The sequence below is a fragment of the Pinus tabuliformis genome, chromosome X (assembly GCF_031772625.1).
Source record: "Pinus tabuliformis cultivar Carrire ecotype Pingquan chromosome X, CPIR1, whole genome shotgun sequence".
NCBI classification, from domain to species: domain Eukaryota; kingdom Viridiplantae; phylum Streptophyta; class Pinopsida; order Pinales; family Pinaceae; genus Pinus; species Pinus tabuliformis.
In genome coordinates this window covers 453,725,793-453,752,327 of record NC_142308.1, presented here as the reverse complement: position 1 = coordinate 453,752,327, position 26,535 = coordinate 453,725,793, and the positions used below count along the sequence as shown (strand labels likewise).

At 38.9% G+C, this 26,535-nt stretch overlaps 1 pseudogene; it reads right to left on the bottom strand.

Annotated features, from left to right (window-relative positions):
* Window positions 1-24,030, bottom strand: part of LOC149140555 (mRNA-decapping enzyme subunit 2-like) — a 32,785-nt pseudogene extending 8,755 nt beyond the window's left edge.
* Window positions 24,031-26,535: the final 2,505 nt, after the last annotated feature.

Sequence of the window (26,535 nt, the reverse complement as noted above, 5' to 3'; positions counted from 1 at the left end):
AGTGGCATAGAAGATCACAGGCATACTTAGACTGGGAAAGGGAAATATCTTCCTTGGATTGCAAGACTTGTAGACTAAGAAAATAATGCAAGTGTCCTAAGTCTGTCATTTCAAACTACTTTTTAAGGCTAAACTTCACATGGTTTATAAGGTTGGAATCATTACCAGTAAGGATAATATCATCAACATAAAGAACAAGAATGATAAGAGACTTACCCACTTTATTGGTGTAGACAATATTGTCAGAATGACACCTAGAAAATCCAGTATCTAAAATAAAGCTATCCATTTTGGCATACCAAGCCCGAGGGGCTTGCTTGATACCATAAAGGGATTTCTTAAGTTGACATACAATGCTAGAGTCTATTTGTATAAATCCAGGAAGTTGTTCCATATATATTTCTTCATGCAAGTCCCCATGCAAGAAGGCAGATTTAACATTCATCTGATGGACTTCCAATTTGGAAGAGGCAGCAAGGGTAAGAAAAAAGCGGATAGAGTTCATTTTGGTAACAGGGGAGAAGGTTTCAGTATAATCAATGCCTTCAAGTTGTGAAAATCCCTTAGCAACAAGACGAGCTTTATGTTTATCAACTTTTCCATCTGGTCCAAACTTGGTTCTGTAAACCCATTCACATCTAACAAGTTGTCTTCCCTTTGGAAGAGGAACAAAATCCCATGTATCATTTGCCAATAATGAATGATATTCTTCATTCATAGTTGCATCCCAATCTGGATGGCCTGAAGCTTCTGCAAAGGTGTTAGGATCATAATTCGCTAAAGCTTGAGCCAGTAAAGAAGAGGGTCTATCGAATTGAGAACATGTATGTGATGATGGAATATGCTGCATCCTGAGTAGCACAGACCCATTTTGGAATATGAAGAGCTGAAGGAGGATACTGAGAAGGTGGGGGAAGATTTTCATCCTCACTATCATCATCTGAAGAAGAAATATTTTTAGAAGTAGAAGGGATAGAGAGAGGTGGCCCATCCGCCGAACTAGGCTTGTAGACCGATATATTTTCATAAAACTTTACATCTCTTCTAATGATAACATTTTTGGATTTAGGTGAAAGAAGTCTATATCCTTTGACATCTTCAGAATATCCAGAAAAAATACATTTTTCACTCTTACGTTCTAAGGCTTTATGTTTCTCATCGGGAATATGGGCCCATGCTTCACTTCCAAAAACATGAAAGTGACTTACATCTGGTTTAATTGAGCTCCATGCTTCTTCTGGAGTGATATTCTTTAAAACCTTAGTAGGAGTGAAATTTACTATGTAATTTGCATAGTTAATTTCTTCTTCCCAAAAATTAAGACCAAGTCCTTTAGATTGAAGCATACAATTAGCCATTTCCTTTAAGGTGTGATTCTTCCTTTCAACTACACCATTTTGTTGTGGAGTATATGGAATAGTATGTTGCATTTGAATTCCATGCTCAGTGAAAACGTTGATGAATTTGTTGTTAACATATTCTCCGTCATTATTAGATCTTAGCTTAAGAATTTGATGTCTAGATTGTTTCTCAACAAAGACCTTGAAGGCCAAGAACATGTTAAATACTTCACTCTTGAGTTTTAAGAAGTATACCCAAGTGCATCTCGAGAAATCAACAATGAAAGTTAAGAAATACTTGTAGCCAGGGAATGAAACAACTGGAAGTGGACCACATAAATCATTATGCACAAGTTGTAAAGGGGTTGAGGCATACCAAAAGGCATGTTTTTCAAAACTATCCTAATGATTTTTTCCGAGTATACATCTGGAACAAACACCATCTCTGCAAGATACTGTAGGAAGACCTAACACTATATTTTCTTTACATAGATTTTGAAGTGAGCGATAGTTTAAGTGACCAAATCGCTCATGCCAAAGTTTGCTCACTTCATCATTATGAGAAACAAATACCAAGAGAAGAGTTGATGACCCAAAGTTGTTAAACTTATACAACCTTGTAGAATCATCAGCAATGCCAGTAGCTAAAATCTATCTAGGATCTCTTGGGTCCTTAATTACAACATCATGAGGTTAAAATTCAACAGTTTTACCTTCATCTAAATGAGTTATCTGATATACAGATAGAAGGTTGCAGGATAGGGTTGGAACACATAATACATCATTAAATTGACCATTGTATAGATGAATAGTTTCAGTCCCTACAACACTAAGAGATCTATCATCACCAACATATATATTTTTGTTGCTATAATCATTTAAAGAAGAAAATATGGCTTTGTTTTTTGTTATGTGATAATAAGCTCCAGAATCAATGAGCCACTCATGAGAATGAGAAGAAGAAGATACATTTAGTGCATAACCAGACCAATATGCTTGACAACCACATGCAGAAAGTGTTATTCTTGAAGATAAAATTGAAGTTGAAGAGTGCTCCAAATGGATGTTATGCTTCTTCACTGCTTCTTCCAAGGCTTCCATCTTCTTAAAGCATTTGGATTCTAAGTGGCCATCTCAATTACAAAAGTTGCAATGTCTATCAGTCTTCTTCCATTTGTTTTTATTTACCTTATTATTTTGTTGAATTGATTTTTCATTTTGAGACTGAAAGTGCTTAGGACCCTTGGTTGGTTTAGGACCATTCTTTTTAGGATGCTACTTCTTAGGATTCTCTGAACTTAGTTGCTCTTGGGCGGCTAAGGATTTCTTAGAAGATTTTCCAAGATTAAGAAGACCAAGATGTAAGAGTTTTTCTTGTTCTCTTATTAAAGAATCACAAAAGGCATCAAAAGAGGGGGACTTGTAGTCTTGTCCTTGAGAAATAAAGGCTTCTCTAGTAGAATGGAAGGTGGAAACAAACATAGAGTAGGCTGGTCCCAACTTAGTAAGAATGGAATAAATAAGGCTACCATCTTTTTTCTTAACCTTAAAACCTTCCAAGAGAAGTCTAAGGGTCTTGAACTTGGAAAAAAATCTTCAATGCAAGAAAAATTATTCGGGTCCAATGTAAGGAACTCATTTTTGAGTTGATGGGCTCTAATTTCATTTTTAATCCCAAAAACTTTATTGAGTTGTTTCATTGCTTCATCAGGGGTATCAAGTTCTGCGATATGGAATCTAATGTCTGCAGAAATAGACATCCCTATCAACCCATGTGCTTGATCTTGCCTATTTGCCCATTTGGCTTACTTATCTTCTTCTTTAGGTTTAGACTCTTGGCCTGAGGCTATTCTATAAAGACCTTTACTTCTAAGTAAATCCTCCATGTAGGACACCCATTGAAAGTAGTTGGTGCTATTAAGAATAGCTTGGCATGGACTTTCCATTTAAAAAAATACTGAAATTGTAGATGCTAAAACTAAGTATTCCAATGGAAATATCTCAAAAAATTAAGCTAATTAAAAAAAAATAGCTCTAAAAACAGCTTCCGAATGAAGAAGTTATGGCTTTTTGAAGAAAAGTTGTTGAAGATGCCAACGAAGTGAGTGAATGTGCGGAAGTGAAAGATAATGTTATATTTAAAAAAAATCACACCCCCCCACCCCGCCTCCCCACCCTTTCCAAAATTAATCTAATTAGCTCACTTTTTTTAAATTATGTCACCCACTTTTATAAATAAGTGAAAGTCACTTTTACAATGGTATTTTATGAGCTACCCACTAAATTGTAACTTGAATAAAAGATAAAAAGACTTTAGAATTATAAGCGACTCACTTTTTATAATGGGTGAGAACACTTTTACATAAAGTAACTTTAAAACATAAGTTACATGTGATTTTTGAAAAGGTAACTCAACAAAAAGAAAGATTTGAACCCAAGACCTCTATTCTTATAAAGTAACTTTGGACAAAGTGAGCTAGTTTAAAATAGTAGTAATTTTTTGAAAAGAGGAAGGGTTTTTTTTTTTGGTCACTGAATCTTTGGAGTGCGTGTTTACTTGAAAAAACCCTTTTTGCCTACAAAACAAAAAAACACACAACCCAACATGGACATGCAAAAAAATAAAAATGTTATGGCTTGAAGTTAGCTTTCGCCAGAAACTAAATATTTTACTCAATGTTTCTGATTTTCCGATATCACACTAAGGCGCGACGGAAAAGAGCATACGCATGAGAAAAATCCTTCCTTTATGTTTTTGATTTTCCCAGATCGCACAGAGTTGCGGGCCAAAGAGCATATGTAGAAATGAAAGATATAGATCCAGTAATAAAAAACAGAGAGCTAAATAAACTGAAATTAACAGAGAGATGAATAACTAAAATTGCAAATAAGCATTGTATGCCTCAAGATCTTAAAAATGACGTAGCTAGGGCTACTAAAAACCTTTTCGCTTGAAACGAAAGGGGTTTCTCACTAGAACAGATGCTCCTAACACAATAGAGCAGTCCTCTCGGCCTGAAAGTAGTCAAAAACAGTATATATAGGAAACGACAGTAAAATGCAGTTGTACCGGCTTCGGATTTGGATCACCAACAGACGCGGCCCTCAAATAGCCCTAATACCATGTAGGAATTTATAGGGTAAGTTCCTAAGATAGAACACCAAAGGACACTGCTCACAAAAGGATCACAGATCAATACACCAGTATTCTTGACATGGTTAAAACCCTTCAATAGGGAAACAATCCACGGCCTAAGCCAACGTGGCCACTTCTGGCAATTTATTAATAAAAGAAAGAAAATTTACATAAGTTTCTCTCATGAATGGTCACCTTACAAATGACCCTCCATGCTCTTTAAATAGAGATCATGGACCAATAGGGTGTTAAGCCACAGATCAAGTGTCGGTAAAATCGAGGAGAGAATGAACCATCAAATCACTTCATGTCTAGAACATATCATGACCGTCGGATTATAAGTTACAAAAATATATAGTAAAGAAACACACTTTACCTAACTATACACTAGACCAAGTTATACTTTACTATTTCCTATGTCTTGGAATATCCTAACATTTGGGATAACATGCTGAGGTTATCTATTAATATCCCTTGTCATGCAAGGGATCAATCAAGCAAGTGTCCATGAATGAACTTTTGTTTTTAACTATCATTATGCTCATGTGCTTATGATATTTTATGTGATTGTGCTTATATTATTCTTATGACAAGGAAATGTTGAACATTGTATCAACAAGTATACTAACAACTAACTAGATTCCTTGGTCAAATCATGAAGCACATACACCACTGAGTGCTAGCTTGGGCTAAGAAACCACTCAGTTCTTACAATTTGAGTATTACCACCACTAAAGTTCTATCTAGCCACTTATATACATGCCAAACCATAACACTTGACTTATTGTAGATGTGACGATATGGGAATGTGATGATATTGGAGGTGTGATAGTAAATAATATTCCTGTCGATAGATGACTACCTTGATGGTATATTTCCCATGCTCACTGGGAGGTGAGTGAGAGGAGGGGGCTTATTGGGACATGTATGAAAAGACTGAGTGGAACAATATATCCACCACTAACTACTTCCCTTGGTTGTGAAACTACTCAAGTGAGTTGGACTCGAGCATGGACCTATAGAAAAAGACTATGTGGGGTAGTATATCTGCCACTAAGTACTTCCATTGGTGGTTAAACTACTCAATGACTTGGACTTAAGGATGGAGTTCTATACAAAGACTGTGTGGAGCAATATATCCACCACTAAGTGCTTTCCTTAATTGTGAAACTACTTAGTGAGCTAGATTTAAAGACAAATTTGGTTGAATACCACATGGATTTATGAAACACTAAGTGTTTTCTTGGAATGATAAACCACTCAGTGCTTGCAAAGCCAAGGAAGCAAAGAGTAATTACAAATATAAGTAATAATTATCAGATTAAAGAAATTTCTATTTGAGTTATGATTTAATATGTTTTAAAGTTTTTATGATTGATCTCATAAGAATCATGTGCTTTTGATGTAGGAAAACTTTTGAACTGTATAGCTTAATTATATGAGATTCACTACAAGCAAACCATATCAGCATGATAATATTTGATTGTCCAACAACATCATAATGGAGTTGAATACCTCAATAACTGGGCCATTGCAATGATATTGGAAACCTATGATATGCATTGATCACCATAAGAGATGCCATGAGTAATATGTTGTGTTAATAAAGCAAGTCAAAGGGATGGCTTGGTTGTAAGAACTCTTCCTTTGCGAGGAATCCTTGCTAAGGGATGAATTGCCCGAGGGACTGGGGAATCAAAGAAGGGGATGCCTAAACTTAGAAGGTGTGTGACCACAAGGAAGAGGAAACCGAAGTGGACTGTCTCAAAAATGCATGTGCATACTCAATGGGAACAAGCATACATTAGGTGTGTCCCAGGAAACAATGAGATAATTTTTTTCCCTGAAGGAGTCCTAAGCACAGTGAACGACATGGATCGACATGGTGATTCAAGACATGGAAAAAAAATTTCAGATAAAGAGCTAAAAATATAGAGCTCTGTTTTTGTTGATGTTCTCTATTTTTCAAACACCATCCTTTAAGGGGTTTGGATTTGTAATCCCCATGTTCTACCCCTGCTTATTGTAATGTGATTGTAGTGCCAACATCGAAGGACCATGACTGGTTGAACCTATGATTAAGCATATAATAATAATTATCAATTAATTAACACAATTAAAGGTTGGAAAACCTTATGGATCCTTAGCCTAAGGAAAAATTTCTTGCTAACCTACTTTACATAAATCCTTTTTAACACCTGAAGCCTTATCACCTACTTGTCTTAATTTAAAAGACACAACCCATACCAGTTGAATAAATGCCAATATTGTTTGTACACTCAGGGGTTCATTTTTCTAACAAGTTTGATTCGATGTGTTCAATCTTGAACTAAAGTGGAAAGAGCCCATTCATAAGCATTTTGTAAAGAAGTGGAATAACGCCCTCACTCGAAGAGGGAGGATGTACCATAACTAACCAAACCACCTCCTGCAAAATGAAGGGACATGATTGGACTGGGTGGTACAAAGTGGTAGGCAATGCCCATTCTTGGGGCTCTCACTCATAAATGAAGAGGAGAGAATGAACTAAAGAGCCAAGTTGGGCTCTGGTAGCCGAGAGATAACAATGAGAGAATATAAGGTGCATAAATGCTTTGATATTGGTAGTGGTCGACCTTGGCTTGATTGTATATCCCTATTTTCAGATTCCTTTCCATTGAACTAACGACCTACTCCTTATGACCTAGTTAATCATCCATGTGCCTATGTCTTATAGCCATTGAGTTATTTTAAGATTATGTGTCCTTTGTGAAATTCAGTGAGTGAATGGACCACTAAGTGCAGGTTGTTGAGCTAATGAACCCTCTTCCCAAGCAAGCATTTTCCTCAGACCTTGGATTGGACTCAAGGGTGGTCGACTGTAAGAAAGGTTGCAGTGTAGCTAGCCTATGGTTGGGTAGAGAGAGGAATTCCCTCAAATTTCCATCTAAATCAATATACACAAAGAAGTATTCTTGGATATGCATGTTAGATCACACGATATGATATTTCTTATTGAGCATATGACTAATCATTAATCCTGTAATGTTTATGCATGAATATTTGATTTATTATGTAGTTTGGGTTGATCAACTAACTTTTGTATATATGGTGAATATGAGCTTCCCACATTATGTGGTTTCAGCCTTATTAATTCATCTGCAGGTTTCCTAATGTGTCTATGACTAGTGTTCTGAAAAAAAAAAAAAAAAAAAAAAAAAAAAAAAAAAAAAAAATCAGAATTTACTTGTTATTTCACATTTTTTTAGTCATTTTCTATGTTCATGATTTTGGGGAAAATCCTTGTTATAACCATGTTTGTTGGTTGTCCCTTGAGTAATTTAGCTTATATGTTGTGTGAGTGGAATTTCTCCACCTCTTAAAGAACTCTTGATATCCTTGCGTGTCCATGATGAATGTTTGCTAGTATGTTTTCATGGTTATGTGGGGCTCATGGACCTTTGTGTTTGTAGTTATTTGCATGAGCTACAAATTTATTTATATAAATATGCATAATTTCTTGAAATTCCACAAGTGATATGTAATATCATGTGATCCATGATTAATTGATGTAATCATGAATGTGTATGGTTGTATGAAATGTTTACAGTTAAATCTGTTATGGAATATAATCTAGTTATTTGATATGTTATGAATGTCATATGTTTGACCTTGATGAAGGTTATAACCTTTCTCCTATGAGGATAAAGTAACCAAGTATTACAGTGAATCTATGTCGTATAGAGCTAATCAGAGGGAGAACGCTCTGTGATATTTCCTGAAGAAATATGTTTGTTTGAGATTTTGCTCAAATTTGTTTATGAACTTGTCATGATTGACTGTAAGTGAAGGTAGCCCGCCTTCGCTTGCAACTCCTTTGGGTATTCTACGTATCGGGGGTCCCTTCGAGGATTTCGGAGCTGAGTCGGGGACTCAGGTATCCTGCCCACATAGCGTACTATCTGCAACTATGGCCCCCCCGGTAGTGTCTGTGATTCAAGGTATCCTTAATGGCCAAGCTTTTAGGGACTTACATAAGGTGACTAGGGCGGGCTACCCTGGTACCTAACACAGACAGACCTACTCTATCTTAAGCTTTTGGGAGGGTGCTCATCTTCACGAGAGTACTTGGCCCCTCAATCTGAGGTTTGGGTGAAGCTCTAGAGTAACCGTAACTATACATTTGGCCAGCCCTCTCTGTTATTCACTGTGATACTGGGTTTCATCTCTAGTGATCGGTGCTTATCAGACAGGGTCATTTCCCTCTATTTGTTGATTGATTAACTTAGAGTATTTTTTATATTTTTAGGTACCCGAGTGTTATCATTTGAGACTTTAACAACTATCATGATAAAATTTATTGATAAAAATTAACAGTCACCGTGGCTACATCCGGCCCTCATCGTCAATCTAGACGATTGCTAGGACTTCCTCCACTCATTGTGCAAGATCCGTCAAGTTCCACTGAACCAGATTCCCCATCTTCAGGGAATCAGTCTCCCATATCTCACACAGAATCTGTTTGGACAACTGACGATTCAAGTTTGCCAGAGGATTCATTCACTGAAAGATTTCTTCCTCACTTTAACACTCTGCTCACAAATCCGTTGGAACCAATCTTGGCTCCTGCGATACTTGTACTTCCTACTTTGGTAGTTGGAACATTTCCATCTATCTTGTCGACAACTAACGAGTCGTGGGACTTTAGGGACACTTTTGGTCCTCCACCACTTCCCCAGTTGACAGCCACCACAACACCATCGATGGTGAACCCCGCTATCCCATTTGTCCCACGTACAACCACTCGCATGACACCCTCTACGAGTTGAACCCAGCCGATGTCGGTTCCACCCCTTTAGTGTCAAACTGCATACCTTTGACAAGTGCCACATACAGCACTCCCTATAACGCTCAATATGGCACTATGGGCATGGTTCCCATCCACCAACAATATGGTCAGCCACCATTGTACAGTTAAAACCCCCAAATTCAAGTATCTGGGGGCATTCCCAATATGCACATGCCGGTAGGGAACGTAATAGTTCCCCCTCCATTCTCATGCATGCATGGTCAATCGCTAATTGACATGAGAATTCCTTATGTCAATCAAGGACAAATAGTTAGTTCTGTGATCGGCAGGAATCCTCAAGGAGGTCCCAACCAATCCATGGGGGAACCCTACTCACAAATTCAAATGAGTCAAGGGAGCACCACTTATCCTGGGGCAATTCTATACCCCAGTATCAAAATCCCCATGGAAATCCACACTACAACGCCATACCTCAAGGCAGATACTATACCACACAGCCCATGTATAATATTGGGACTCAAATGATGTGAGGAGCATAAGGCTCCTCAAGTAATATGTCATCACCAATGTCCAAGTTAGGGGCACCAAACTCTCTGCCATTCTTCGCAATGTTGGATATAACTGACTTGTACAAACTCACAAATGACCCCATCTACCACAACTTACTTTGGTCGTCGATCCCGCATAAGATACCAACGAACATCCCCAAGTTCGAAGGAAAGTAAGGGGAGGATCTGGGCACCCATATCACCACCTACCGTCTTTGGTGTTTTTCAAACTCCATGGTGATGATAGTGTCCAGTTACATCTTTTTCCCCACACCCTCACTGGAAACGCAGCTAAATGGTACATTGAGTTACCACGCACGTCATTAAACACCTTTGACTCTTTAGCGATGGAATTCCTAAAGAACTTCCAGCTACCTATCCGCTATGAGACTGGGACATAGCTCCTCACTTCATTACGTCAGGATACCGCCACCCACATCTCCAATCATATACATGAATGGAGACGTAGGTGGAGGTTAGTCAAAGTTCTTGTTATATACCTAGGGGGATAATATAGGGTACCAAGGGAGGTACCCAAGGTAATAATGTAATAATGGGATGGGCCATAGTAATAAATAAGGTGGTTAACCCATGTCATGTAAGGGACCACAAGTAGTTAATAATAATGTAATGGGCCCATGGTTGATGGTATGAGGGAACGATGGTAATGACCCATGGTATTGTATGTATGAGGCCTATATAGAGGCTAGAGACTCCACTTGGGAGATAGTGAAGGATTATTGTATGAATAGGCATATGGCTTGTGGAGTGTTCTCCTTCCTTAAGAAGTGAATGTATGGTGTTGCCCTACCTTAAGGGTTTTGATCAATAAAGAATCATTTCATATCATTTCTGGGTTTATTTGCATTGTCTTATATTTTTATATCAGATCTATAATATTTCTGGGTTAGATATACGACAAGTGGTATCAGAGCTATAACAAGTAGTTTCGGAGCTACAACAAGTGGTATCAGAGCTCTTTCTTGGGCACAAAAGTAGAAATTTTTTTATATTTTTTGCAGGGATTTTGGGTGGCGAATTTGCAGATCAGATCTGTACATTTTGGTGCAATATCTACAAAATCTAATTGCATATCTGTATTCCTTGTGAAAAAATAGCCGATTTCAAAAAAAAAATCGTTTGAATCGGAGTCCGGATGAAGGAGATATCACTGATCTAAAAATCAGTGGGGTTGCAGACAATTTTCAGGGCAGCAATTTTGCGGCGCAAATCTCAACATCCTAGTACAAGATCTGCAAAATCTAATTGCAGATCTAGATTCTTTGGGAAAAAATACCCAATTTCAAAAAAAAAATCAGTCGAATCGGAGTCCGGATGAGGGAGATATCACTGATTTAAAATCAGCTCTTTTTGCAGAAATTTTGGTGACGGCGGGAGAGTAGCAGCACAGATCTGAAATTTCAAGTGTCGGGATCAGGATTTCTATCACATGGGCAGATGCAGAATGGGTGTTCCATTTCGAAAAATAGGTTATAATAGAGATTCTGAGCAATATTGACGAAACTGTGACAATTACAAATTTTCGCCAAGTAAGTGAATTTTTCTCAAACCCTCTTCATGGAGGTTCTATTATTTGCAGGAAAAGATAATGGTCCTACTATTGAAGAATACATAAAACAACAAAAGTCAGCATGGGAAAAAAATTGGAGGGATTCATGGTGGTTGGGTTTCAAAGATGAGGCTTACAAATGGTATCTCTCACTTGATAACAAACAGTTGACCAAACTCTCAGATGCAGAATTTGAAAAAGTCCTTTTAGACAAATGGTCTCGTGCTAGAAAAAAGGAGAATGAGCCACGTAAGGGGTTATTTTCTACTGATGCTTTCTTATTGCAGGTTCATGGATTGATTCAGAAGGAGAAAATCGTTGTGACTATAAATCCTAGTTGCAAGCAAAATCTTATAAGTGTTAATTTGGCAAAAAGATTGCAAGTTCCAGCAAAAGACATTAAAACTGCACAAGTTGATAATGAGGATGTTCAAGTGTACAAGGATTTGAAGATTTCTATGGATAAATATGTGTTGCATGGTGATTTTTATGCTTCAGAGATGGATAATATGGATGTTGTTTTGGGATATCCTTGGATGGAATCCGTGGGTACTATCAATATTAATGTGCAGAAGAAATTCCTGAAGCTCTGGTATAAAAAGAAGAAAATTACATTACAGGATATTTCCATCCATAAACAGGTAGAGCACATGGAGGCTGAAGCAGAAGATGTTCCAAGGACTGACCTATCAGATGATGAGCCTTTGATGATCAACAATCAAACACAAACAGAGGCTGAAGAAGAAAAGGTTACAGGTGATGATACATCAGAGGAGGGCTCAGTGGTTGAAGTCATATTGAAAAAGAAGACACCACAACAAGCACCACAGCAGGGTGAAGTAAATAAAAAGCCATCGTGGGTTAAAACTTCAACATATCATCACCCACATCACCCCACAAGACAACCATCAAGATGGAAACCAAGTAGTCACCTGACGGATAGCGAGGAGAGAAGATCCACCTACTACACATCAACACAGAAGCGCTGCCACGGTCAACTTCCATCTCAAGTGAGCGAGGCACCAGCGAGATCGAGGGTTCACCTTTCTCTTGGATGGCTAGATGCACATGCATGGTACCAGTGGACTACTCTTTTGAGTAGATCTTATTATTTGTGTTCTTCCCATGTTTCGGGGACGAAACATGCTTAGGGGGCTGGAATGTTATATACCTAGGGGGGATAATATGGGGTACCAAGGGAGGTACCCAAGGTAATAATATAATAATGGGATGGGCCATAGTAATAAATAAGGTGGTTAACCCATGTCATGTAAGGGACCACAAGTAGTTAATAATAATGTAATGGGCCCATGGTTGATGGTATGAGGGAACCATGGTAATGACCCATGGTATTGTATGTATGAAGCCTATATAGAGGCTAGAGACTCCACTTGGGAGATAGTGAAGGATTATTGTATGAATAGGCATATGGCTTGTGGAGTGTTCTCCTTCCTTAAGGAGTGAATATATGGTGTTGCCCTACCTTAAGGGTTTTGATCAATAAAGAATCATTTCATATCATTTCTGGGATTATTTGCACTATCTTATATTTTTATATCAGATATATAATATTTCTGGGTTAGATATACAACAGTTCCCCTCCCAAACTATCTCTTAGAAGACTGGTTCTGCAAGCCCTTACTCCCGCAAATCAATAAAGATGTTGCTTTAGGTAATGTGGTCACAGAAGACCAATCCATACATCGTGCCCAACACTTAGATCTGATATATTCACAGTCTGGCACTCTTTACGACATAATCCCCAATGCCCCTCGTAACTCCAATGTTTCTGCTACTCAACACCCCAGAGTGCACACTGATGGGATTGTCGGCGCAACCTTTGGGGCTGCTGTAAAACAACTCAGCGGTCACATTTCCCAGATGTCAATGGACCCCTCTACCAAATTGACTGCTCTTCCTGCCACCGCGATAAACTCTGTGCAGTCTACTCAAAAACCCAGTGGTAAGAACACGAAGAATAAGAAAAAGACCACTCCTTCTGAGGAGCACTCAACAAAGTAGCGAAACCCAAAACAGAAGGTCGTTGCGCCTATTGATGATGAAATGGATAAACCTGCCAGATTTCCCTGCAAAATCTGTGTTGAAGACCACATGACCTATCGCTGTCTGCATCTTCAGGAATGCATAGAATACATTGCTAAAAAGGATACTGGTATGACTCCCACTGTCCTTAAAAATCCTTTTCTCGCTCAGCAGTAGCAAAACCTCATTGCAAACCAACCCCAACCCCCACAAGGGGGCAACGATGGTTCGTAACATCTTCAGCTGGTGAAGGATCTTCTAGTGTTTACACCTTTGAAACAATAGATCTACAAACATGAGCCAAATCTTATGGAGCTCTTGTTGCTCATGCAGAGGAACCTTCCTCAAGTCCAAACCCACTCCCACCCAACAATTTTCATATCGAAAGGCCAGTTGCGGACCTTGTAATTTCCCCCCCAAAAGGGACACTTCGACACACAACGCATAATACATCTGCACGTGCCGCCAAAAACTACAACATTGTAGAAGACTTGGTGCAAGTGCCATTAGCTATGTCGGTGCTCGAAGTATTACAAACATGCCCAACACAATAGAAATATTTTCTTTCAGCTATTGGTGGTATCGACCCACAGGATTCCATGCTTGCAATTTTCGACATGGAAAAGTGTAAACCTCCCCTTTCTCACTGGCTTGCATTCCAAGTGCAAATTCCTTCGAAAGGTAAAATTATACACAAAACTATCATTGACGAAGGTGCTTCTACTTGCGTCATGTTGGCTTCATGTTGGCTCACCCTGTGTTCTCCAACCCTATTCCCACCATCAAACTCCCTTAAAGCTTTCGACGGCCACAATTTCATCCCAAAAGGTTACCTAGCTAGCTACCCAATCACTTTGTATGGGAAAATGGTAACGGTGGACATAGAAGTTGTAGATAAAAAACTCGACTATAATCTCTTGCTGGGTCGCAGTTGGACATATGCCATGACGGCCATCGTATCTACTGTCTTTTGCATCATCCTATTTCCATTGGATGGAAAGGTAGTTACAGTAGATTAGTTGTCTTTCTACACCCCTGATTACTCCCCGTTACCAAGCAGCTCCGTACTCCTAGTAGGTGGTGTGCCTAACTCTTACGTCAGTCTCGATACCGGTCTATTAAAGGCTTCTTCCCTCATGGGTTGTTTCCCTCTTCAGCCGCCCAAGTTTCCATAATCGGTTAACATGCTTTCATATATTCCTCATGAACAGACTGATCCATGGATCCTACTAGCTCCTTCAGACCTTGACACATACGAAGAACAAATGCCATTGTCACTGGCTGAATTGGCCTACCAAGCCATTCAATCCGCATCTGCATCTCTAGTCACGTTGGTTCCAGCCAACGGTACCACTGCCCCTCCCATAAATGCTCCTTCTTTTGATCTACTCAATCATGTCCTAAATACGGACGAAGCTATTTGAGAAATCATGAGTTTAGAAGGGCGACCTTGGGAGGATTGGCACCATTGTGTTTCGATATCTGATTCGGACACAATCCCTCTTCAAATCCTGTCCCCTGACATACCAGAAATTGTTTCCTCACCCTATACGACCATCCAAACTTTGGAGGTGGAAGGAAACATGGGCAATATTTCAAAAACATTGCTCATTAATATTTCTATCAAGACAGGCACCGTGGAAGACATTCAAATTGGAGCCAATTGCAATCCTAAGGAAATTGCAAGCTCCACCTACCTATTTAAGGAATTCCACGATGTATTCAGTGGGTCTCATGAGGAAATTCCCAGCATCAATCCATCTATTGTCGCACATGAGATCCAGCTTTACGACGATGCAAAACCCATTGAGTGTCAGATCCCTTCCCTGCAAATAGCCGTTGAACCCCTGCCCAGAACTACTACCGAAGAAGAATGCTTACTATACCTTAATCAGCTGGAAGAAACCCGTCAAGATGCTGCATTGGTACTCGAGGCTCACAAGTGCTGGGTCAAATTCCAATACGACAAAAAGGTTAAGCTTCGTTCCGACCAAAAGGGAAACCTTGTTTTGCTCTATGATCAGAAACATGATCTCTTGGGGGCAGGAATACTTCAACCCTTATGGCTAGGTCCCTATATTGTCAAGAAAGTCCTCTCACAAGGGGCATATGAACTGCAGGACTGGGAAGGAGTCCCACTCACAGAGCCCAGAAATAGGTTCTATCTAAAAAGGTATTATGCCTAGTATTGCACTAGGCACGTGCTTTGTAATTTTATGTATTCATAAGTTTTGCTTCTCTTTTTGGTGCGATTGGATTGTTTTGATATTTATTGGAGTACTTGTCTCATACATTATTCTCACAATGCAGATGTCTTTGTTACCCTTAGCATACGTAGGATATGCTAATGGTGCCAGTCATCACACACGGCACATTGCATCCGCTGCTTGGGTCATCTACACACCTGAGTTGGAACTATTTTGCTCCGAGGGAGTCTTTCTTTGTACCACCACCAACAACATTGCCGAGTTCATGTATGTAATTTCACTTCTCGCAGAAGCATCATCGAGGGACATCTCCAATCTGGTGGTCAGGTTAGACTCCCAGCTAGTCATTATGCAATTGACAAATCATTATCACATTCGTAATCCAACCTTGTTACGTCATTACCTAAGGGTACGGCTCCTAGAACGTCAATTTGAAATAATCACATATGAACACATTCCTTGAGAATTTAATGTGGTTTCTAATTCGTTAGCTAATTATGTATTAGATTGGCATCTATCTCATTCTTTATAGAAGTATGCATGAAAAGTAAAAATTTACTAAGTTAAAAATTTTACAAAAACATTTAAAAACATTTACGCCATCAAAATACCAAAATGTTTGTATATATATATAGAACAAAATCCAGTCTTTTACATCGAAATATTCCAAAACTTGGATTTTTTAAGTACAAAATGGCTACTAAGCCTAGCTACAAACACTAATTGGCTACGCCAAAACACCTGCTAAAAAGAGCCTATTGCTCCTGAAATGCTAAAACTGCTCTAGCTATCCTCCGAAGAGGAACCAGAAAACGCTCAGGTACACCGACTGTGTGTCACTGCATATGAGCGGGAATCTCCCTCATAGGAAGGGGGGGACACTCATGGTCAAGCCCTCTAGGTTCCTCAGAACCTCACGAAGATTGTCGGCATCGCCCCCCCCAGCAGGTAGTTGGCCTCCTCATCACATATGGCGGGGTTTGCCTACAGGTCATAATGGCGCCACATCTGTGTTAAGCATAAAAACTTCATGTTAGTACTTATTTCACCTATAAAAACATAACATAAACATTCAAAAGCTAAAAAATACTTAAAGTACTACAAAAAATCATTCTCACCTTAAGGACCCCAGTTGGTCCCGGGCGGTAGCATCAAGTCTGGGTCACCGGTAAAGTCCATGCCCTCATAAGCATAGTCATCAATTATCACAACTTGTGCATGAAGCCACTGGAAGAAATCTTCATCCAAGAAATGCCGGATTGGTCCTCCTCCTGTGCGAGGATTAAGTGATGACCAAAGACCCTGCCTTGACTCCCTCAGATCAAGGGGACCTAAGCTCATCCTTGGGCGCATAACAGGTACCCTCTCAAGAAAGAATGAAACTATGATAGTACCATACCCAAAACTGTGTTGGGTACGAGTCTTGCATGTTGTTAATTTTGCCTTCAACTGGCGAAGCACTGCTTCACACCAGTTGAACATTTGTGGCTGGACACAGTTAACTGCAAGCAACAGTTGGCCCTTTGTCATAACGTGGGGACTATTTGACCCCACCAACCACACAATCAACCATAAAATTTCCCTCATAGACCTAGACCTTATCCTCTCTATGGGGACTCTGTTGCTGACTAGTCCACTCTCATGGGTGCAGTAGGATTGCACCAGCTCTAGGGTAGATCGTCAATCTGACCTATCACTGGTGAGGTTTTCCTGTGCCCCACGGCATGAAAAACCAGTTAACAAGTATATGTCATCACGGTTAATGACCAGCTCCTGATCTCCAATCTTGAACACTTGCTCGTGTTCATCCCAATGCCGGATAATCCATCTCAATAAATCCTCCTGCCCTTTCATCAGCTCCAAATTTGCATACTTCAGTAAACTGCATCAGCGCAATGCAAGTATGCATGCTGGATCATTTCGCATCAGCAATTCCTGGCTATCATGGACCCGTTCTCTCCATAGGTGAGTCATTAGGGCCTAAAACTTGCACAAAATAACTCTAAAAACAGTCAAAATGGGGCAAAATAGCTTCAGGAATCCTTGCATGAGGTTTTTAACTGCGCCCTTCAACTCTAACACCCTCCCCAGTGATACACAAGGAGGACTAATGCCCTCCAGTAGCTCGTACAGAGTGTTTAATGCTCCCTACAGGCCATTTGGAGGGCATTAGTGCCCAAACAGGGCTTTAGGGCACCTCAGATCTGCAAAATTCCACCCCTGAAACTGTCAAGAAAGGTTAAGCAATGCATAGAGCAAGGTTTTAGCCTCTACCTGGGATTGACAGCACATGGAATGGTCGCCCAGATCTCCTACAATGGTCCGTGAAAATCTACTCCTCTTTAGCTCCAAAATGCTCTCACAAATCTCAAATAGTGAAAATGGTGAATGTGAAAGCTCAAAACATTTCCTTATATTTATTTTTGGAGACATGATTTTTTCGAAATCATTAAATAGGAAGTAGTCCATTCTCCATGATTTTTTATCATGCATGAACCCATATGCTAGGAATTGCTGCCTTTTTTATACTTTTACCACTTTTTTATGAAAGTACCTTTAGGAATGAAAAATAGTAAAAGTTGCATGCAATTCTCAAAAGAGAACTTTTCTTTTATGGGATATTTTCTTGCTCTAAAAAAATGAAACATCTCCGAGTTTGTCATTGTTGGCCCCATTAAATATATACGATGATGGTCTAAGCAACTCTTTTTCTCTCTTTTTCTAGCTCATTACACTGAAAAACACCATTAGAGCATTCTTTTTAGGCGCTTTTTTCTCGCTCATTAAACTGAAAAAATCCTGAGTTTTGTCTTTAAGCTTGTTAAACATTTATAAAGATGACCCAAGCATTCTTTTAGGTACTTTTCTCGCTCGTTAAACTGAAAAATCCCGATTTTGGTCACCGGGCTCGTGAAAAATATACTGCAAACAACCAAAGCACTTGCCTTTTTTGGGACCATTTCTCGCTCTTAAATCGAAAAATCCCCGAGTTTTTCCCCTCCTTCGGGCTCGTTAAATCTACGAAGGAGGAATGAGCATTTTTTTTACCTCTTTTTCCTCACTCACTAAACTGAAAAAGATATCTTGAGTTTTCTTCATTTGACTCAATAAAATTTGATGAAGGTATTGAGTTTGTCATTGCGTGACTCATTAAAAATTCATGACGAAAAACGAGTTTAGTCTGTCTCCTCGTACTCGTAACAAAATGAGGTAGACATCTATTGAACATAGGTTTCCATTTATCTTGATTCAATAGATAACTCACGAAAAATTAATCGATCCGGGTATACTATTAACCTTTTGTCGCACCCGGTTAACAACTATGACAAAGGGACCACCATGGAGTTACTCTTTACGATCTTTTCAGACTCTCTAAATATGAAAATACCACCGAGTTGTCTAGTCTAGACTCATTAAACTACACATACAAGATATAGAGTTGCTCTTTTTACGATCCTTTTTAGACTCTCAAAACATGAAAAGATCGACGAGTTTGCCTGTTTGGACTCATTAAACTAACCAGATAGGGTATAGAGTCATTCTTTTTGTAGTCCTTTTCAGACTCTTAAAACATGAAAAGTCAACGAGTTTACCTGTCTGGACTCACTAAACTAATTAGATGGGGAAAGTAGATAATACAACTGCATTCAGTATTAGAAAGCATGGTTTGGTAGCAGTCATTCCCTTGAACATAGCACTTCCTCGGATAAACCTTCCTTGTGACAGCCTCTCAATATGAATCCTAACATCCTATGAGTTTAGCCTAAATACCCTGATGTTCTTGCATCTCTGTATCCTAACACTCTTTGGTGTTCATGAGTCTAATGTTGCATGGTTAAAACCGTTGTCGTGCCTTCTATTGTTCAAGGGTTAACCTTTTGTTTCCTCTGTTATCACTCAGATTTTCCCTTAGAAGTTATCAAAAGAAGGGACACTCCAAGGTAACCACAAACCAATCTTTTAAGTACAGAATCTAGCCAATATATACTCAAAGAGGGCTCTCTCTTTATGATTTAGCTTTGTTTTGTGAGATATTAGGCTAGCTATGAAAGCTTGTAGGGGATTTTTGGTTGGATGGTGGAATTCTGGGAACAGATGGATAGAGCAAGGCCTTCAAGCCATTGGGCTATGGAGTCAATCGAATACTGGCTTAACTGGATCAGATCACTTACTAAAGGGAAAACTCACAGGGCAAGATAGTAAAACAAAAAGGCAAATGTCAAGTTCAGGTGGATGAGATGGTCTTAACCAGGGAGAAAGGGCAATGAAGAATCCTTTAGCCAGGGTCAAAATGAGGAACAGAAGAGGCCTATCAACAAAGGGGCAATTAAGAATTCTTTGTTCAATTGAGCCAAAGGGATAAACTAAGAAGTAAGGGAGCATTCAAGAATTCCCTAACTATGATAGTCTAGAAGAAAACATTAAGAAAGATAAACCTTTTAAAACAGATTGCAGCAAAGCAAATTCTGAGATATCATTATTTCATTTATCATTCAAATTTCATGAAAACACATATGATTATTGATAAACAGAGAGAGAACAGTAATAAACAAGAGATATAGAATACTTATTTGATTTTTGTTTGACACAAGTATCCCGTGAACAATCTTTACTTTATTCCTTGATCCAGAAAGCCATACAAGTCTTGGTACAATAGCACTTCAATCCCAGAAGAAAATGTCTATAGAAATGTCTTTGAGTCCACACCTAATACTTCGAATAAATAAGTATTTATACAAACTTTACATCAAAATATCTCATAACTAAATGAGATTTATTCTAGGAAAATAAAATATCTATTTACACAAATATAGAGACAGATGGTCTCGAATATAGTGACAAATAATGAACTGATTTTTGTTGTCCCTGTTTTTGTTGAAGGAGCTGGAGGCATGCTCTATGAATCTGCATCTTTCTATTGTCTTAGTAACTCTGTGCTAGACATCTGATTTGATCTTTTTAACTGATACTCTTTACCTGTTCACTAGTATTCATCCTTTTTACCAAAATTTACTGTGGTAAATATTTCTATTTACCTCACTGTTTACCATGGTAATTTATAGGATGTCAGTCATGCTGGACCACCAATCATCCTTTGGTATTCTTGTTTTTCTCAGCTTCCTGTAAATTTCATCTGCTTCTGTATACTTCACAAAATTGGGTTGTACTGGGAATAAGTGTTTTACTTCATGTTCAATGAAAAAGAGGTTCTCTAAACCGTCGTACAGTACTTTCCCTATTGGTAATGCCTTGGCTGAAGATGAACTAGCTTGACTATCAGCCTGCTGATGTAATTTATCAATGTAATCAATCTGAACCATTAACCTATCATTGATGACTAAAGGGCTTGGGAGTCCTTTCATTCTTAAGATGTCAAATTTCTTCATGAACTCATCTATATCTTCCTGCATGCTTTGACATCTTCGTTCCAGGCCTTGCATTAGATTTCTTTTGGTCAGCACTTTCTTCAGTTCGAGGATGGTAGCAGTCCTATCCTCAATATTTAATTGTTCTAACTGATGCCTGCTTTTACTATTCAGGAAATTGATTAATCTGATTGCTTCCTCAGGTTTTCTACCCAATTCCTCTCTGGTCTTCCGAACTTCTTCAAGAGCAGGTTTAACCAAATCAATTTGTTCAAAGATAATTTGAATGGATGACCAAATATCATTGATGGAATCAATGATATTGGTCCACAATATCTTCCTAATGTCTATCAAAGGCTTTTCAAATGATAGGTCCTTCTCCAATGCTTTAATTTGTTGTGTCATGCTTTTATTTTTCCTTATTTCTTCTGCATAATTCATCTTGGATATATCATATTTTTGCTCCAAAGTAGTGAATTTCTCTTTTACTTTCTGCAGCTCTGTGACTTGGAGTTTCATTTCTTCCATGGACTTAATTAAGTCCTCTATAATCTGTGTTGATGTACCTACATGTGATGTACCTGTTGTCTCTATGGGTGCAGTTGTTGCCAAAGGAATATTTGGTGCTAAAACAGTTGCCAGTGTGGAAGGAACTATTGTTGAAACTATTGGCACTACAGTTTGAGGCTGTGTGGTCGACTCACTCTGCCTTGACTGCACTGCTTTCTCCAATTCCTGCTCTGTTTCCTTCAATTGCTCGTTTAACTTAAGGACCAAGTCCATAAGTTCTTCTTCATTTTTCTTCTCTATTACTTCAGTAGTCTGAGGGTGAATGAGTGGTGGCAGTTTCAATTGTTTTCTAAGTGCAGCTATATCTTCATTCTTTTTCTTAATTAAGCCTTCTACTGCCTTAACATCTTTTGGGTCATGACCCAACTCAATTACTAACTCCTCCAATGATTTTATCCTGTTATCTTTTGCCTGTGAGGAGGCTTTCTCTAGCTACAATTGGGCTGTAGTGTTGCTCAATGAATTTTGCAATCTATGAGCCATCATTGCTTTGTTGGTCAGTGTTGAGTAGACCATCTCACCTATTTTCTTGTGTAATTCAATCTGATCAATAGGGTGGATGTCTTTAGCCATGAATTCAAAATCAGTTTTGAGATAATCTGCCAAGGATTTTGGCTGCAGCACCGTGGGCTTTAGGAAACTCATTTGCATTTTGCCCTCTTTGATGTCAAAGGCTGACATCAATCTGGTTTGGTTTGAAGGGGCCATCTTTAAGTACTGAGCATAGGCTTGGGCCTTCAATTTCTCATTATTTGTCTTGATTTCTTTAAACTTCCCCTTTATATCTATAACTTTCTCAGAAGAAGACCTGAGAGATGAAACTTCTATACTCTGTTGTCTTTCTAGTTCTTGCCTCTATGAACTTGAGGGTGTCCACCTGTTGGGAACGTGTGCAAGCTATCTGTCCCTTCCTTTCTCATGCTTTCTGTAGTTTCATCTATGAACTCCTCCTCTAAATAAGGATTCAACCTTTGCCTCTTAGCAAAGGTTTGATCTGTAGGTCTGCTAGAAGGGGTAGCTACTTCCCTATCTCTTTTCAAATTCTTTTCCTCATTCAGAAGAGTCTGCACAACTGGGGGATTTCCCATGTTTGTAGGAGCTAGGTGTGGCTAGGATGTATCTCTTTCTTCAGAGATTTCAGGTTGTTCTGATACCTCTGGCTGTTCTGATGCTTGTGGTTGTCCTGATTGTTCTAGTGTAGGAACACTAGTTTCCTGTGTTTGTTCCTAGGATGGCTCTGTTGTGGGAGCACGAGTTCCTTGTGTTGGCTTTTGAGAAGTTTCAGCTGGCATTTGTACAAAAGGGTCCAGGTCAAGTCTCTTCTCCAAATCTTTCATCACATTCTCAACTTCAACTTTATCACTATCTTGCTTTATCAATGTCCCTTCCCTCCATTCATTTAAATTGGCATATTATTCTATCTCAAGGATTCTATGATGGATGTAGGGTGACGAATTATGTTTTGTCCTCCTATCACTGATGAAACCATGAGGGTCATAAGCCCAAGCAAAGCTCTTCTTTAAATGCATTTTCCTCTCTATGATTTGTTCAGCTTCTTTCCCTGCTCTTCTGTTGTTGCACACAAATGGGTCCAAGTGGTCTTTGATCCTCAGCTGGGCTTTCTTCTTTGCTTTCATGAAATGGATTTGATCAGAGTTGATTATTTTCCTGTAGTGCTCCAGGGAAAATAATCTCATGGGGACATACTTGGGTAATTTGAATGGAGGCAGTTCACACCCATAGACTCTGATCTCAGTATGATTCTGGTATAAGTACTAGTCACCTATCCTATACTATTTTGGTAACTGAAGGATTCTTCCTATATAGTCATACTTGATAGTAGGAGGATGTCCAAGGGTGAAGATGGACATGAGAACTAGGGTCAATTCATCAACAAACTCACTAGTATTGAAACCCATAATGCCAGCAATCATGTTAACAATATCTTTGCCTATCTCAGTGAAGAAACATGTTAGGTAAGGAGGGGGATCTTTGGGTAGATGATTCTTGTCCATGAAGGTATGGAAAATACGGCTGAGTTTAGAATTGGACATTTTGGTGGATTTTTCAAGTAATTCTCCAATGGAAATGGGGGTGAGGTTCTGGCCAGGCTGAAGCTGCAACATTTCGTTAATTGAATCAGCAGTAATGGTAAACAAGACTGACTGGTCGGGGGACATTACAGCTCTGAGGTTAGGGTTATAATTGGCAAACATTGGTGGATAATGTCTGGGAAAATGTGCACAGAAGGGAATATGTACTTTGGGAGATTGGATTCCCAAAGCCCTATGGCATCGGAATTGTTCATGTAATCGTCTCGGTATTGACAATATACTTTCAAGGGGTTTTTCTCAGGTTCAAGGTCCTTTATTTGGAAGTCTTTATCTGCTAATGGAAGGTAATCCAAGTCTTTATGGGGAGCATTGACTGGAGCTATATTGAGGGCCACAGGGGTTTCCATTTCTGGTTCTTGTGGATTCAGAAATGAAAATGGGGCTTTTTTGAGTGAAAATAAGTGAAACAGAGGTCGTGGGAGTCTTTGATTTCAAGCCTGGCAACTAAATTACACTGGAATTTTGGGTTTCAACTTAATTGCAGCAGAAATTTAGTATTTAACAGGGTTTCTGGGAGAAACTGGTAAATACCTATATTTGAGCGACTGGCAATGGTGTACTGGTTGACTAGAAGCACTCCGTCGACTAGAGCGATGTTGGGCAGCAATTTTCAGGGTGGTTGATGATTTTGGTATGAGTTGGTCGATTCCTACGTACTGGCTACATGCATGAGCTTTTCATAATAAGGACGAGAAATGGATTAACTTTGTTTTTATGCAAAGTCAAAGATTTTTGCGGGTTTCATGACACAGACGGGTTACGTCAGCGGGGGTGGCTTGACATTTTATCGTTAGCGGGAGGTGGTAAGCGGGTTTCATCGCACCGTTTATGGAGGGTAAGTGGTATTTGGGGGGAGCCGTGTGATTCCATACATTGTTCGACACGTAGCATTGGCACTATTCACAAAACCGCTCACATCGCATGCTAAAGGTCGACCAAAAGGCCCGCGCGATACGAGCGAGGGCTGTCAGATCTGAAGGATCCAATCGGACGGCAGACAAGGCAATGACATGAGTGATGTATAACAGGGGCGGGCCCGATATTAATTAAAAGACTTAATCATATCAGGGGCAATTTGATTGGTCGCTGAGTTATTAATTAGTCCTGATGACTTAATTAATTCTCATTATCATGGCAGGGAGGTTGGGTTCTTAATTAACTACAGATTAGCTAATTAATCCCGTTTATTATTTGATTTATGGTTATATTTAACCATTAGGGCAGGATATGTAAAAATTTGGGGTTTTGTATAATATAATAATACGAGTGTGGGTAATGTCGTTTTATTTGAGAATTACATAATAATAACATTAGTGGTTAATATGACCAAATGAATGGGAAAGCGCTAAGTCTAATGTTTTCCGAAAGTATTTCATCATACAACATTTATAACTTAGGCTAAGCGAATATGAGGGTTTTGAGATATGGAAAAGTTTTTAATTTCCCTAAGTAAAATAGGATTTTACTTAGGAAAAGCTTTATCAAGGGAATGAATGATCTTATGGAGGGGTAAATGTTGATGAAGGGGATTTAAGTATTTTAGGCATTCCAAATTATTGGGCTGAGGGTCCGGTCCCTCCAAAAGTTAGAGAAATGCTCTGAGCCCCTCTAACTTGTTGTAGATACCTTTAGTATTTAGGGGAAATTAGTGAATTTTTAGGGAAAAATGGAGTAAGGAAGTTAATCAACTTGACTTTGTTTCCTTGATGTGCTGTTTCCAATGTGAATTGTGCTTTGTCCAAGTGATGAAAGCAAAATATTTAAGCATAAAACTTAACCATTCACCACACATTTATTCTGCAACCATCATCTACTTACCCTACCTACTTTATCCTAGCATTTTCACTTCTTTATTAGGGTGCACTTAAACTGGCAAACCCTTATCAAACTTTCTTTTCTTTTACATAGTGATATCTATCTAAATCTACACTTATTACATCCAAGGGCTCAGATTAAACTATTGAGCTCCTTTTATTCACTCTACCTATCTACTTATCTGCCAAGATTAAACTGTTTGGTCAAATCTTTATTCTCTATATCTAAAACATGAAATTGAAAACATGGAATAACCAAGATTAAGCTATTTGGTTACCATGGATTGTGGCATAAGTAACAAGTTGCACACAATCTTTATTATGCATAAAGTAAATAGTAGTGGCATTTAGACTTGCACACTTTCATGGTATTTTCCTTTTGTTGGGGTTCATTTTCTTTCATTTTTTGACCCTTTCTTTATTCTTTTTACCCTTTGATTCTTTTTCTAGGGTATACCCTCTTTACATTTTTTAATTTTTTATTCTTCACAAATATGAAAAACGTTTGCAACAAGCAAAGGTATGAACATATTTTAGAGTTAAACCAAGTCAATCATGATATATGACACCTATCGGTATAGGGGCATAACATCCTCCATCAACCCATCAAGCATATCCTTTCATCATGCCCTCTGTTGTTTAGACCCAATGCTCAAAGATTCCTCAAAAAAAAAAATCATTCGTGTCCCATTTCATGTCGATTGATGTAGGACACATTATTGCCTACCTTTCGACAGGTATTTTCCTATCGACTTCAACACTCTATCTAGGAAGACAACCCAGAAACACATTCAGTGCCTTGGTACTTGCAGCCATCAGTGGCAGGTTGCCTTGTGTTTGATCAGGGGTTCTCATTATTGGCTCCTGGTTTAACGATTCTACGGGTGTTCGATGACAAAACATCTTTCACACTCGTTAGTTTGTATTGTGCATCTTGGAGACCATCACCATTATTGGTGGCCTTCCTCGCATCTATTAACGGTCTCCATTATTGACTGGTAATTAGATGATTTCGTGCATGTTCGACATCAACGCATA